This window comes from Microtus pennsylvanicus, chromosome 7 (assembly GCF_037038515.1).
Source record: "Microtus pennsylvanicus isolate mMicPen1 chromosome 7, mMicPen1.hap1, whole genome shotgun sequence".
NCBI lineage: Eukaryota > Metazoa > Chordata > Mammalia > Rodentia > Cricetidae > Microtus > Microtus pennsylvanicus.
Window position 1 is genome coordinate 67,585,718 of NC_134585.1, and position 15,274 is coordinate 67,600,991.

The following is a 15,274-nucleotide window of genomic DNA, read 5'->3' on the forward strand; positions in this document are numbered from 1 at the left end:
ATCCAATACAGCTGTCCTTCAGCATCCTCGGAGTCTGCTTCCAATGTCAGTACAAATCTGTGCTCGCCGGCCTCCCAGGAAATGGCATAATACTTGCATATATTTCTGTATCCTCCCCTATACATACATAATCATCTAGAGTGCTTACAATACCAGTGAAGTATCAAGTAAATAACAGTGTAAACACTAAATAAATAGCTATTGTATCATATGACACAGATTTTTAAGACTCATTTTTTAATTGTGTGTAAACATATGTGCACACGGGTTCAAGGACATGCAGAGGCTCAGCCTGAAGCTCATGATTGCTTGGAATTGAACTACAGTCCTCCGGAGGAGCAGCGATTCTGCTAACAGCTGCTCCATGGTTATGGAGAGAGTGATACCCACAAGCACGGTCGGTCTAACTACACAGTGCACGGCAGCAACACCTTAGGACCCTCAGTTCCTGATCGGGTGACCCTGATAACGGTGGGGAATGACCACATTAATCCCCAGATAGGTGACCTTCAGTCTTAAGTTACCAAATACGTGGAGATGGGAGAGTAGGAGGAGGTTTTGAAAGAGTAGGGAAATGTAATCATGAACTCTCTCAACTTCCTCATGCCTTGTCCATCATAAATGATTTGCACAGACTCCAAAACCGGATCATATGTGTACTAAAATTTATCACCAGAAAATGAGGTCTTTCATTTTTCACTTGTTACTCTTTAAACCTCATAATATTCATGATACATGAAAAAAATCTGCATTAAGTCCTTTAATTAATTACACACAGAATAGGCAATGTAGTGGGGGTGGGGGCTGTGTGTCTGAAACCCAGCAGTGATACTTTAACCCCACTGAAGCTGTCTTCAGGTTGAGGAGAACCTCCCTGAGGATGAAGGCAACCTGTGTGCTCATGGGTACCAACTCTGGTTGTGAGGGGGCGGTGCTGTATGTGCCGTGAGGAATAGCAGCAGAATTCTAACCCCTTGGTCTCCCTGACGTTAGATGATGGTATTATCTCTTCCAATGAACACCTGTCTGGTGCTTCCGCTCGCTTGCTAGCCTGTAAAAGTGACTGAGATGAATAGAAGCTGCAGAACTTACTGCTTCTTCCTTAAACCAGCATGACTGTTCCCTGCATCCTAGATAGATATTCTTAGAGCCCACAGGCAAGAGTAGCTCTCACCCCTCATCAAAGTAACTTCTTTTTGCAGCAGATGGAACCATTCTCAAAAGTCACAACTTGTCAATACAGAGAACAGCTGAAGGTGGGGTGTCCAAGCCCGAGTGGCTCATCTGCACACAACCACCGCACAGGAGATTCAGAGAATGTAAGAGAGGGCAGAACATTAGAAGTTCCGGAGAACCAAGACATGGCAGAATCCTGTCTTCTATACAGGACAGAGAAGCTGTACCTATGAAATCTTAACAACAGGCTGTTTAACAAGCCCCAAACAATAATACCATCAGACATGCCAACACACATGGGGACAATCTCACAGTCCCCATCCCTAGGTGAAGAGCTACAGAAATTAACAATTACTCGGGGAGGAAGACGCAGTCTTCCCCAAGGATGAGCCCGCGACTGGTTATCCAGTATCAAGTGATCAACCCTAAAACATGTACATAAGCAATATTAAGTGGAATCAACAGGCTGTATTTATACACTTATATGTATATAAGCATGTGAAAACAATAACTAAAGAAGAGAGAGGAGAGAGAATGAGGGTAAAGCTGGGTGAATAGGGAAGTTGAGATCTGGGGGGAATTGGGGAGGAGACGAGTATGATCAAAATATAATTATGAAACTGTCAAATAATTAAATATTTTTTTAAAGAGCTTTCTCTATAAGGCTTCTGGGCAGAAACTACACCTGTTCTTGAGGCTGATGCTTCTCATCAAACTGACTAATGGGAACCAATCTCTGAGGGCCCAAGTCAGGATGAAGACTCCAAGGTGGGGCTGGGAGATGGCTCAGTGGGAAAGTGCTCGCCTTGCAAGCAAGATTAAACAACCCAGGTCCAATCCCTAAAACCCACATGAAAAGACCAGGTGCAGCAATGTGCGTATTTAATCCTACTGTGGGGAGGAAGATGCAGGAGGATTCCTAGAGCTTGCTGGCAGCCATCCTCTCCAAATCTGTCAGTTTCTGGCAAGTAAGAAACCCTGTCCTCAGAAAGAGAGGATGGAATCTAAAGAACAAGAGTTACCTTCTGGCCTTCACATACATGCACATACACATGCATGCACACCTATATACACATGAACATATACACATACAAAATATTTCAGGAAGTTAGGCATAGTGATGCTTGCCTGTATTCCCAGGACTAGGGAGGCTAGGGCAGGTAGATTGATTGCCAAGAGTCTAAAGTCAGCCTGAATGACACAAAGAAACGCTGTCTCAAAAACTGTAGTATTTTAAAGGATTCAGTTAAAACTGTTAACTATGGCCAGTTGAAAAACAATGCTAATAACTATCGAATAGATTTCTGAACCCTTTTTTTTGGGGGGGGGGTTGGTTTTGTTTTGTTTTTTGTTTGTTTGTTTTGTTTTTTTCGAGACAGAGTTTCACTGTAGCCTTTGAGCCGATCCTGGAACTAGCTCTAGTAGACCACACTGGCCTCCAACTCACAGAGATCCACCTGCCTCTGACTCCTGAGTGCTGGAATTAAAAGCTTGTGTGCCCTGCTATTCTCAACACTTTCTATGGTTGGGAGAAAGGCTTTGTTTACACAGCTCTCTTAATAAAGTCACACTCTGCTTAAGAAAGCCACGAAAGTCAGCTGTCCTTATAAAAGCAACAAGCTAAAGTTTCCTGACACCACTTGGATTCTTCTGCTGTAATTGGGAACTGTAATTCACAATGAGGTCTGAGGGTAACCAGGGATCATGAATGCTGTGGAAACTCCTTCAGCCTTTAAGATACCAGCCCATTTGGGTGTGGTTTTATACTATAAATGCAGCCAGCCATAAAATTTGCATGCACTCTCTCTCCTGGTTGCTAGATTTGGTTCCTGTTCCCTGTTTGTGCAGAGGACTGTGACCTGAGTCTACCCCTAAATAACTATCCCTTTATTATATTCCATTCTGAGTGGGATTACTTTGTAGCATCCATCTTCATCTGGAGCCTGGTGTCCAAACAACTGAGGCTAACCCGTGTGGCAAGCCACATACTTTGACTCTGGGTGCTTATATACCCGCTTCAGGTTAGGAGGAAAGTAGCTAAGAGCATGCCCATGTCCCCGTGCCCTCCCCACACCTGCCTGAGCACACAGCAGGACTGGGTCTTCTAGGAGTACATAGGCAGGAGAGTTGAGGTGGTAAGGATGGCTCCACCCAGCAGTCCCAGAGCCAGTGGTGAACTGCCTCCACCATATTGAAAGCCTGAGAGAGATTGAACCAGCATCCAGGGCTGCGGCACCAAGCCCTTTAGCATTTTAAAAGTGCGCCTGATCAGATTATTACAGATACACAATAAGAACAGATTCAGATAAAAAGACCTCTAGATGGGTCACAGTGTTGAATAAATGTACATAGGCTTGGGAGAAAGAAGAAAAAGAATACAGACAGTTATAAAAAATAAAATAAAGTCTTTAAAGAGACAGAGTATAGACAGCCATAGATTAAAGGAATACAGAAAAAAATAAGTCACATAAAGATGGAAAATACACAGAGAGTCTAGATAATGTATATTATTTTGTGTTTTTGAATTTTTTGACTGTGAATGAGCTAAGTACAGAGATACATTTCATTATATAGGCTGCTAAGATAAACAAACATATGTTTTAAAGGTATGTAGATTTCAAAATTTGGGTCTAAGGATATGTTGCTTTGGAAAAGAGGTTCTGTTTTTGTTTCCCAGGTGTCATGGGATGTCCCCAGCTAGGTCCTTGGACAGCAGAAGAGAGGGTGCCTGAACTGTCCTTGTCCCACTATCACACTGATGATTATCTCGAATATCACCATAGAATCTTCATCCGGTGATGGGTGGAAATAGAGACAGAGACCCTCATCAGACCAATGGACTGAGTTCCCAAGGTCCAGTTGAAAGACAGAAGGAGGGAGAAGACGAGTAAGGAAAACAAGACCGCGAGGGGTTGGTCTACCAACTGAGGCAGTGTGCCTGTTCTAATAGGAGCTCACCAAATCCAGCTGGACCGGGTCTGAATGAGCATGTGATCAAACCGGACTCTCTGATTGTGGCTGACAATGGGGGCTGACTAAGAAGCCATTGATAAAGGAACTGGGACCTGTTTTTACAGGATGTTCTGGCTTTTTGGGACCCTAGTCTATATGGATGCACAGCTCCCTAGGCCTGGATGTAGGGGGGAGGGCCTTGGACTTCCCACAGGGCAGGGTTCCCTGCCCTCTCTCAAGCAGGGAGGGAGAGAGAGGTGGTGGGAGGGGATTGGTAGGAGGGAAGGAAGTGTAAATATTTGGATGGAAAAATAATATATATATATATACATATATATATATTATTAATCTAATAAAAAAGAACTTAGGACTTTTTGTGACAATGAGACACATCTGCTCCTGCAGCACCAATCTACTTCAAGAGGATGATGGGCATTGAAGAGGATCCTTATGGAGTATGTTAGCCATTTGGGCAAGAAACTGCTCTTGCCTGAACTGCTTGATGTTATGCTGCATATGAACGGGACATGTAGGAACCACAGCAAAATGACTGCTGAAGTTGCCCAAAGAAGGTGAAACAGTCCTTCAGGCTTCATGAAAGAGTCTGCCAGACATTCTGCAGGACACAGAAGAAAGTGACTGACAAACTGCCAACAAAAGCAGAACTGCCTTTGAAATTTCCTGCTTTGTGGAAAAGTCTGTCAGATACTATGGGTCTGAAGACTGCAGATGGATGCTCCAATGGTACAGAAGAACTTTGGGTGACTGTCCAGGCAGCAAGATGTCTCTGTCAAGTCTAGAGTTTTGGAAGTTCCTTATAATGCACTTCCTATTTACTTAGGTAACATTATATCCTTCTGAGGTCTTTGATGGAGTTGAAGAATAGATAGTTATAATTAAAGTTTTCCTTAGTTATGATAAAATATAAAGTTGATATAAATATTGTAACTGAAATTCTTGCTTGATAACTGTTTTGTTATATGTAATTTTATTATGTTATTAAATTAAAACCCTCCATTTTATTTGAACAAAAAAAGGGAAAATGGTGTGGGAAGTCCTTATGTAGATGTGTTACTTTTATTGCTTAATGATAAATAAGCTTCATTAGCCTGTGATAGGGCAGAATAGAGATAGGTGGGAAAACTAAACTGAATGCTGGGAGAAAGTAGGCAGAGTCAGTGAGATGCCACAGAGCTGCCAGAGAGAAAGACACAAGCCACCAGCCAGAACCTTACCAGTAGGCCATGAGCCTGGTGGTAAAGCATGAAATAATAGAAATGGGTTGATTTGAGATGTAAGAGCTAGCTAGAAATACACTTAAGATATTGGTCAAACAATATTGGCATTAAAATAGTTTCTGAGTGATTATTTCAGGTCTTGGCAGCCAGGTACAAAATAGCAACCTCCTACTACATACGGATAACCAATAAAACCACTGGCATGTAGCAGCATCAAACTGTAAATATAGATATTAGTCACAGATTTTATGAACACCCCTCCCTATCACATCCTTGAAGACTAATGGCGGTTGGCTCACATATATTGTGACGGGGGGCAAATGGATTCAAATGATTTTCACATACCATGTGGAAATCTGAATAAAAGTGCCAATATGTAAGTACAAGGCTGATGCTCAAGACACACAATAAAATGTCCAGGTCCTTTACAAAAGGGCCACCTCGGTTTCTGATGTCTTAATATTTCCATTGCCTTTAATGTCCTTAACATGCTTACATAATATGTCAAAGTTTATTAAAAATGTCCAAGGTCAAAAGCACCACCTATCAAACACGTGGCATCAAATACCCTCACACAGTGATAACATTAAGCCTCTACTCTTTGCTTCCTCCAGTATTTCCCAGAGTCCTCAGCTGTATGAACTAGTAAAACCCACCCACATGTTCTGCTCCATCTAGAGTCAATGCTTATCATGACAGACAGACTCCTCAGTCCCAGTCAGTCCAATGCACATGTCCTGGCGGATGCTTCCTTGCAGTTATTGCAGGCAATTCACGGCTCATTCACACAATTCTCTCCACATGTTGCACCATTTCCCCATTTTACACAGGAGAACAGAGGCTCAGCACTGGGAAAACCTGACCAAGGATGTGCAACATTGGTGAGAATGGAATCCAAATGAAGATACTAGCAAGACACGGCTCTGTACAGCCCAGATTGAGGACCTTGCACCAATCCTTGGACTTCCTCATGGCAAGTTTTGCAAAATTAATAAAACTAAATACATAGATCATATTTCATTTTTTGTATGCTCATACTTTGGTTGAACCACTACTCTTTCTTTAAGGCTTACATCTTTCCCAAATATTTCCATGAGAATGTTCATACCATCTGCAAGATGATTGTGTATACATCATGGGATCAAGCTGTTCTGAATCTCAATCAGCTGAGAAGATGGAATGCGAGAGAGAAGTGAGTTCCTAACGGGTGAGTGTTCCACTTGTATTTATCTCCGGGTACCATATATTTACTGTGAAGTCTCAAGTGACACTCACTTTTTATTCTTTCTCCCTTGGGAGTTACAGGGTGGGAGTGAGGGCTGATTGGAGATAAAAGTCACTGGTGGGGGAAGCAGCAAGGCATGGGGCATGATGGGAGATGAATGTGAGAGTCATTTCCTGTCTTGTCCTTCTGAGATCAATCTCCTACATTCAAGCTCAGCAACACTGGAGATGGATTAACCAGGTTCTGTTTTTCCATAAGTGAAGTAATAGAATGTATACCTCTGGGGCTAGGGAGATAGCCAGTAAAGTACATGTCTTGCAGGCACAAGGGTCTGGACTTGGTTCCCATAATCAAGTACAAGAAAAGCTGGGCACAGGCTAAAGCAATTGCTCAGTGGTTAAGAGCCAAGGTTGCTCTTCCAGAGGACCCTGGTTCAATTCCCAGCACCCACAAGGTGGCTCAGAATCATCTGAAACCCCAGGCCCAAAGGACTTGATGCTGTGCACCTGTAATCCTTTCTTTCCTGTCAGCCTAGACTACTTAGTGAGACCTATGCCATTGAGAGAGGCCATCTTAAAATAAAACAAAAACCAAGGAGAATATCACCAGAGAAACATGTGCACTGGCCTCCTCACACATGGGCACTCATGTTTACACACATGTACACATGCACACAAACACACAAAGAAAATATACATCATGCCTATGATACTCCACAGCCTCAAATGTTTAATGGGAACCAATCCTCTAGATTTCGCTTGACCTACTCTTTACAGGAATACAGATGGTAAAGACACTACATGATGCCCTGTAAGGGCACAGATCCAGAAAATGAGGTCATCTCCACCATAACAGAGAAACAAGAGACAATGCCAATTAGTATGGACTTCAGAGACCAAACCACCAGATGCAAAATCTGGCCCGGATTAGATTCTGATTTGGACAGAATGCTGTGTAGAGATTTTGTGGACAATGGGAGGAAACTGAATATAAGGTGGGTATCAGGGAAAAAATGAACACTTGCTGAGATGGAGAGTTGGAAACTAACAGAAGAGAGGAGGCAGCGCTGATGAGAGGCTCAGCAGGGAAGTGTGCTTCCATCTGAAGCCTGGCAGCCTTGTGGACTTCCCAGAAGCCATGCAAAGGTGCAAAGAGAACTAAGTCCATAAAATTGTTCTCTGACCGCCATGCTCATCGCATGGCAAATAATGCCTCTACATACATCATGTACACATATACATGAATAATTTCTAAATTCAAAAACTAATATAAAAAGCACAGAAATAAACAAAAGCATGCAAAGCAGTCTTATTCTTGTATAAGTATGTACATGTGCACATATGTATATGTCTGTATACACACACATTTGTGTGTGCATGTGTATGCCTGTGTACATGTGTGCACTTGTGGACATTCATGCGTTCATGTACACATGTGTGCATGTGTGTGCAAATATGTGTACTTATGTGTATCTGTAAAAGTATGTAGCTACATGTGCATGTGTGTACATGGGAACTTGTGTGTCTACATGTGCATGTACATGTGTATATGTGCACTTGTATGTGTCTGTGTGTACATGTGTGGGCTCGCATGTGTGAGTGTGGAAGTATGTGCTTGTGCATGTGTATTCATGTGGGCTTGTGTGTGTATAAGTGTGTGTATGTGTGTGTGTGAATGTGAAGACCAGAGGTTGATGCTGTGTTGTCTTCCTCAGTCTCTCCACCTTCCTTGTCTTTTTAAGACAGCGTCCCTCAGGGAACCTGGAGCTTACCTATTCAGCTAGAATGGCTGATGATTGAACTGTAGGGAAACCACCTATTGCATCTTCCCTAACACTGGGTTACAGGTTCAACACTACTCCTGGTTTTTACAAAATCTTATTCTTGAAACAAGTCATAGATGTGAGAGGAAATTTTATCAATATTATATCTACAGATGGCTGAAACATCCTTCTTTGATTAGTATCATTTTGCTTTGATGTATTTTCTAACTTTTGGCAATAGTCACAGAAGCACTTTTTAGTGACCATTATTGTAACTAAAAGTCAATAGATCGCAGAAGAGAAGTATAACCTTTCAACAGGGTCAGTTTGGGGTAAGCTCTGTGTGGTCAGGTGCTGGTGGTGAGTCCCAGCATGCATCTGACTCTGGTTTTCCCTCACTTTGCTGTCACTGTCAGCTGCTTGCTTCCACTCTCAGTGAGAGAGGGGTCTGAGCTTCTGCCTCTGTGTCCCTGTCCACAGATCCAGTCCCCATTCCTGAGCCTGCCACTTGGCTCTGGCCTTGAAGATCTACGTCACTTCTGCCAGCCCTAATGGGCCTTTGGATTCCAGCTCTCTGGCTTGGGCCTATCTTCGAGGAGACAGACCGCCCAGAGCGTGGATGAGTTTCCAGCATATTCTCCTGGCAGGAGCTCCTTCTGCTGTGCCCGGGCTGTCAAGGTGGATTCTCTTTAGTTGCTATTCGCTGTTCAGACTCTACCTTATCTTGCTGTGCACATTGACTGCAGTGGATTACATAGTGGCCCTTCTGTAGCCACATTTCCCTCCTCACCGTGTCCTGTCTTCCACATTTGCTGACTGAGCCTTGATGCAGAGACCTAGAGACCATTCACCATGTATATGGTACAAGACCTACACCATCTGAGGAAAGGGATGATTATGAGCTCATCAATCAAGGCAAGAATTGAATGAGGTGTGTGCACAGCGATTACCCAACATTCATTACTTCCTTCCTTCCTTAATTTCACTGACCTCCTGCTGGGTTTCAAATGCCAGGCAGTCCACATAGATGGAAAGGGAGTGCTTATCTTCAGGTGCTGCTTTTTAATTTATTAGGTTGCTTATGCACACTGTTATTTACTTGCAAATGCGATATGATGAAGGCTGTGAGGAGGAAGTGCAAGGCACCAAAACAGCACCAGGCTAAGTGGAAGAGGAGCAAGTGCCAGCAGGGTAGTCAGCAGTCTCACCAAAGGGCAATTATGGACAGAGAACCCATGTTAGGAAGGAAGAGCCTGGCAGCCCTGAAAAGCTAAAGCAAGGCCAGGGGAACTGGAGGACACTGTCTGGGAACTCTGTGTGGGCAAATGTACACACTGACTCCTTTCATGCTGCTGGGACAAAATACCCTGAAAAAGAAACTTAAAGGAAAAAGAGCTTGTTTTGCTCACAATTCCTGGTTACAGTCCATCAATGCATAGCCGGAGGCTGACAGAGAGGAACTTGACAAAACTGGCCACACTATACCCACAGTCCAGAGAGGGAACAGTGCTCGGCTTCCACTCTCCTTTTCATTCCTTCCCTGTACCCAACCCAAGAAATGGTGCCTCCCACACTCAGGGGAGTTTTTCCTACCTCCTCCATAGACACTCCATTAGACCAACTGTTGTGGGCTATTTTGATCATACTCTGACAATCACGAGACAATAAAGTTTACCTTGAATCAGAGGGCAGACCTAGCTGACCAGAATTAGCCATAAAGGTATGTGAAGGACTCAAGACATATAGAGAGACATAGGAATTAGTACAGAGGGGTTTAGAAAGATTCATGGCCCTTTGGATCGAGGAAGGAGAGAGGGAAGACATCACTGGTCACTTCTCTGCTGCTTCTCAGATCATTCAGGTTTTCACCCATTATCTGACTCCTGGACTTTTGCTGATAATAGAATAATTTAGATCATCATTACAGCTGGCATCCAATGTGTGGCATTAAACCATACCAAGGCATAAACCTGCCTTCTCTCCACTGCCTCTGCTGAGACCAGCTTTGTCTTCCTCTCCACAGGCCCTCCATCTAAGCCCAGGGTTTTACCATTGCAGTCTTTCTATAGCAACCTCCATCTGCTGCCCACCCCAGGCCCAAAATGTCACTGGTGTTAGCTGCCCACTGCTGGCCCATGCCCTCACTTCCTGCCATGTGGGCTTTCCCTGCACCCCCTTTTCAGGCTGTCAACACAGGCCAGCTTGGCCATCTTGACATAGGTTCACACCTGCTCGGGACTGTCACCACAGCAAGTAGCCAAGGGGCCCAGCCATGCACTATTCACATCCTCTGCCCAGCTATGCTGAGCAGTGACAGCTAGCGGCACACCCTTCTCCCCACCAGTCGAGCATCACTGACATGGCTTTACTCTCATCAACAGCAGATTTGGTGAGATACCCAGGAATTCTTAAAGGGGTTATTTTTAAAAATGATATTTTAAAATAGATGGAAAATCTTTTGATGTGGGAGTCCCCTCTGTGTGCTGTGATTACCATTAATGAATAAAGAAACTACTTTGTACCTATAGCAAGGCAGAACATAGATAAGCAGAAAGAGCTAGGCTGAATGCTGGGAGAAAGAAGGGTGAAGTCAGAGAGAAGCCATGGAGCCACCAGAGACAGATGCTGAAAACTTTACCCAGTAAGCCACAGCCACATGGCAATGTACAGATTAATAGAAATGGGTAAAATTAATATAAGAGTTAGCCAATAAAAAGTTAGAGCTAATGGGCCAAGAAATGTTTTAAATAATACAGCTTCTGTGTGATTATTTTGGTTCTGGGCAGCCAGGACAAAAAAGTGGTCCAAACTGGCGCCATAAGGGGGCTAATTTCCCAAGTTAAGAATCAGAAATATCACAATAGAAAGCATTAGGACCCTGTTTAGTGCTACTATGGATGGCTTGTAAATGTAGAAAGATAAATGACTGTAAACAGAGGCAGAATTTTGTTTTCTGGCCACCTAGACCCAAATAATCACACAAAACTCTATTAATTACAACACTGTTTGTCCAATAGCTCAGGTATATTCCTAGCTAGCTCTTATATCTTAAATTAACTCATTTCTATTAATCTCTGTATTATTATGAGACTGTGCCTTACTGGTAAGGTTCTGGGCATCTTTCTCCTTTGGCAACTACATGACATCTCTCTGACACCTTCTTTTATTCTCTGTCTGCTTGCTATATTTTTTTTCTGCCATAAGCCATAAAGGAGTTTCTTTATTAACCAATAGTAATAAAACATATCACAGCATACAAAGGGGAATACGGCATTGAATGAGGGGATAAATTACTTAGCTGAAATTAACATAATACCAACAGTTTGGCAATTCATATTTCATCCTTAAAGAAGTGAAGTGGTTTGATAACTGTACCAAATATAAAAATTTAACTGATAATATATAAGCCTTAGAAAGACTAACTAAAAAAAAAATAAAACTCTGGCTGATAAGATACAAGCCTTAGAAAGACCTACTAACAAAAATAAGAAAAATACCCAGACACAGACAGATAGAATTTACAGCAAACCTACCACACTATTGCATTATAAAACTGAAGAGAAATAGCCCAAGGTTATTAGAAAACCAATCTCAGTTTATCCAGTGACCATACAAGAATAACCACCAGATTAGGCATCCTCAAGGCTATGAAGAAGTTAACTGGAATCTTGTAGCAGTTTTAGATTTGAAGAGATTTAAAGAAGTAGTTGTTTCACATGATAAGCATTCACCCTATGTGAAACAGATGTTAAATTCATGGGAAACTGGGAACAGAATTATCCTACAAGACTGGAAAGATTTAACTATTGCAATATTGGAAGCTAGTACTTAGTTATAATGGAAAACATGATGGAAAGAGGAAGCTATGTTCATAGAACAATGAGGTAGGACTAGAGGTATGGAAATTTTACAAGACCACCCTCTTGGTGAAGGCCAATATGTTAATTTGCAAAGACAGCTTAGATTTGATGATGTACTTTGGTGCTCTGCCTTATAGCAGCTTTGAATATTTGGGACAGGGTTGAAGAATCAGAAAAGTGACCTGAGTCATTTACAAAAATTATACAAGGCCCCAAAGAAGCCTTCACCAGTTTTCTAAAAATATTGACTTCATCTGTAAATAGAATGATATCAGACCCAAAAGTTGAACAAATATTAACTGAATCTTTGGTTTTGGAAAAATAATTCAGAATGCAAAGGGGCGATTAGGTCTTTAAAGGAAAGACTGGCACCAATAGGTGAATGGGTTACAAATGTGACTGATACTGGATCTTATGCTTAGGATGCTGCTTTGATAGGAAAAGTAATTTCTAGAAATTTTAAGAAATGTCAAAATGTCAGATGTTTTAATTGTGGTAAACAAGGTCCTTTGAAAATAAATTGTAGGCAAGATGTCCCTAGAAGTAATGTTTTTATCCTCCTCTTTTTAAAAAAAAAATATCATGAACATCCACAGTCCATTTTTTTTTGGGGGGGGGGAATGTGGGCGTAGTTTTCCAGGCTACTTCCTGCTGGTTGGGGGCACTGATAATCTTATGGGGACCTAAAGAAAATTTAGAATTATGATCAAGTCCTGACTGAAGAATCCTGTGAGTCTTGATCATCTCAGGCAGCAGTCTTGAATCTGTTCTGGATGTAGAACTCAGACATCCAGGCCATCTGTTCCTACTGGAGATTTTTCAGGTAGTCTTCCTTGATCAAACCTTATTTTTCTTAACCCATAATGAATTCATAGCCTCTTATTTCTTGTGGAAACAAAAGCAAAATCTCTTCTCCAAAGTAACATACCTTTCGACTTCAATTTTGAAGTCAAGGCATTTTCAAAATACCTATCTTGGATTAATTCAGCAGCATTTATAAGCAAATGTCTTTTGGCAGCTGTTGCTCCTTCCTCAGCATTCAAACAATTCAAAGAGAGCATAATAACATATAGTATCCAGATTCTCTGTGTATTTTTCCATCTTTATGTGGCTTTACTTTAACCTCTATTTCTCTTATTTTTACTTTTTGAGACAGGTTTTCTGTATATCTTTGGCTGTCCTGGAACTCCCTCTGTAGACCAGGCTGGCTTTGAACTCACAGAGACCTACCTGCCTCTGCCTCCCAAGTGCTGGGATTAAAGGTGTGTGCCACCACACCTTGAATTCACAGAGGCTATCTGCCTCTGCCTCCCAAGCTTTGGGATTAAAGGCATGTGCCACCACACCCAACTACTCTCTTTCTTTATTTTTTATTTTAAGAACTTTAACTTTTAGCCTGCATATATTTTTAATACACTGTAAACCATTTAGAGGTTTTCTTCATCTTTGACTCTCTCTTTACTGTATATCTCTTTTTTTTCTGACCACATGAGTCTCTAATTTGCTAAGCAATATGGAGAGGATTAAAGCCATGGCTTTGACGGCTGGATCCAGCTCATTCCTTAGCTTTCTGAAATTCCAGGCTCATGGCAGAGGTACTGGCCGGAGTCATGTTTATTGCCATAACTCTATGGTGTTTCAAGGTCCCTGCCAGCAAGCAAGCTGCAGCAGTGTGTTCACAAACAACACTCAAATGCTCCATAGTCAGACCTCCTGCCTGAAAGAGTCAAGAGTTTGCCCTGGCAGGACAGCCCAGAAAGCCAGCATTTTAAAACAGTACAGCTTTTTTTCTACTATTGCTAAAAACCATAAAGCATGTGGTCAGCTTTTATCAACACCATTTAAGTGTTTCGTGACAGAACCTCTTAAAGAGCTGAAGAGTTTTGCAGCTAAAGCTGAGTCAGGTAGCCTCTCTTAAATGACAGTGCTTGCCTCTAGCAAGCAGAGCAGATCTGAGAAATTGCTGCTACCAAGAAGCCATGCTTTACTCTATTCTTTTCTGTTTAGAATTACTTCCTGAGCTCTCTCAGGCACTTGTATTTCTTGCATTCATTCAGTCAAACATTCTTGAGTTCCTTCTCTGTCCTCACAGTTTGGCTCCCGTGACACAAAGAAATGGCAAGACCCCATTTCCACTTCAGGCAGCTCACAGCCCTGTGAGAAAGCAAATGAGGGAGCCTCCTAAGCCACAGGAGTGCAAGGAGGGTCATCATGGGAAGACGCTGATAAAGGGAGGGAGAGTGACATCAAAGTTCACAGCATGAAACCAACAGCCAGGGGACTCAACCTGAACTGATGGCATAATGGCGTGTCCCTATTTTCAATGCCAGAAACACAGCTAATGCCAGCTTACCCAGCTCACATGACTAGAGAGAGAAAGTGAATTATATAAAGAGAAAGCCTTCTGAAACCTTCACTCATCCTAAAATACTGTCTTAAGAATAAGCTGAAGAAGAGCCGGACCATGGTGGCAATGCTTTTAATCCCAGCACTCGGGAGGCAGAGGCAGATGGATCTCTGTGAGTTCTAGGCAGCCTGATCTACAACAGCTAGTTCCAGGACAGACTCCAAAGGCTACAGAGAAACCCTGTCTTGAAAAACTAAAATAAATAAATAATCAAGCAAGCTGAAGAGGAAGGTGTGGACCAAAATAAATAAGTAAGTAAGTAAATAAGCAAGCTGAAGAAGAAGGGGTGCCAAGAGCAAGAGACTCACACTCTGCCCATTCGATAGGCATCAAGACAGTATGTCAGTTTCCTGCCCCTAAAGAAAAACAAGAAGGTTAAAGACCACATCACATATAAACATTGGCCTTTGCTGGCTGCTGTCTAATTATGTCTCCCCTTTAAAGGTCAGAGGAGATACATTTGCCACACTTCCATCCAGGGAGGTGTAAGGAAAAGAAAAAGTGCACAACTGAACGAGCAGGGGCAACGGAGCATCAGGTGAGCTGAAGATAAGGAAGGATTAAGCAGCTGCAAGCAGAGAAATCAGGGTCCTCTTTCATTCACAATCACTGAACCATGGCAGAGCCCAATCACAATACACACGGAGAACACAG

The 15,274-nt window shown here is 42.4% G+C and overlaps 1 protein-coding gene across 2 annotated transcripts in view; it reads right to left on the reverse strand.

The window, feature by feature from the left end:
* Nucleotides 1–15,274, reverse strand: part of Slc44a5 (solute carrier family 44 member 5) — a 263,585-nt gene that overhangs the window by 128,231 nt on the left and 120,080 nt on the right. The window lies entirely within an intron of this gene.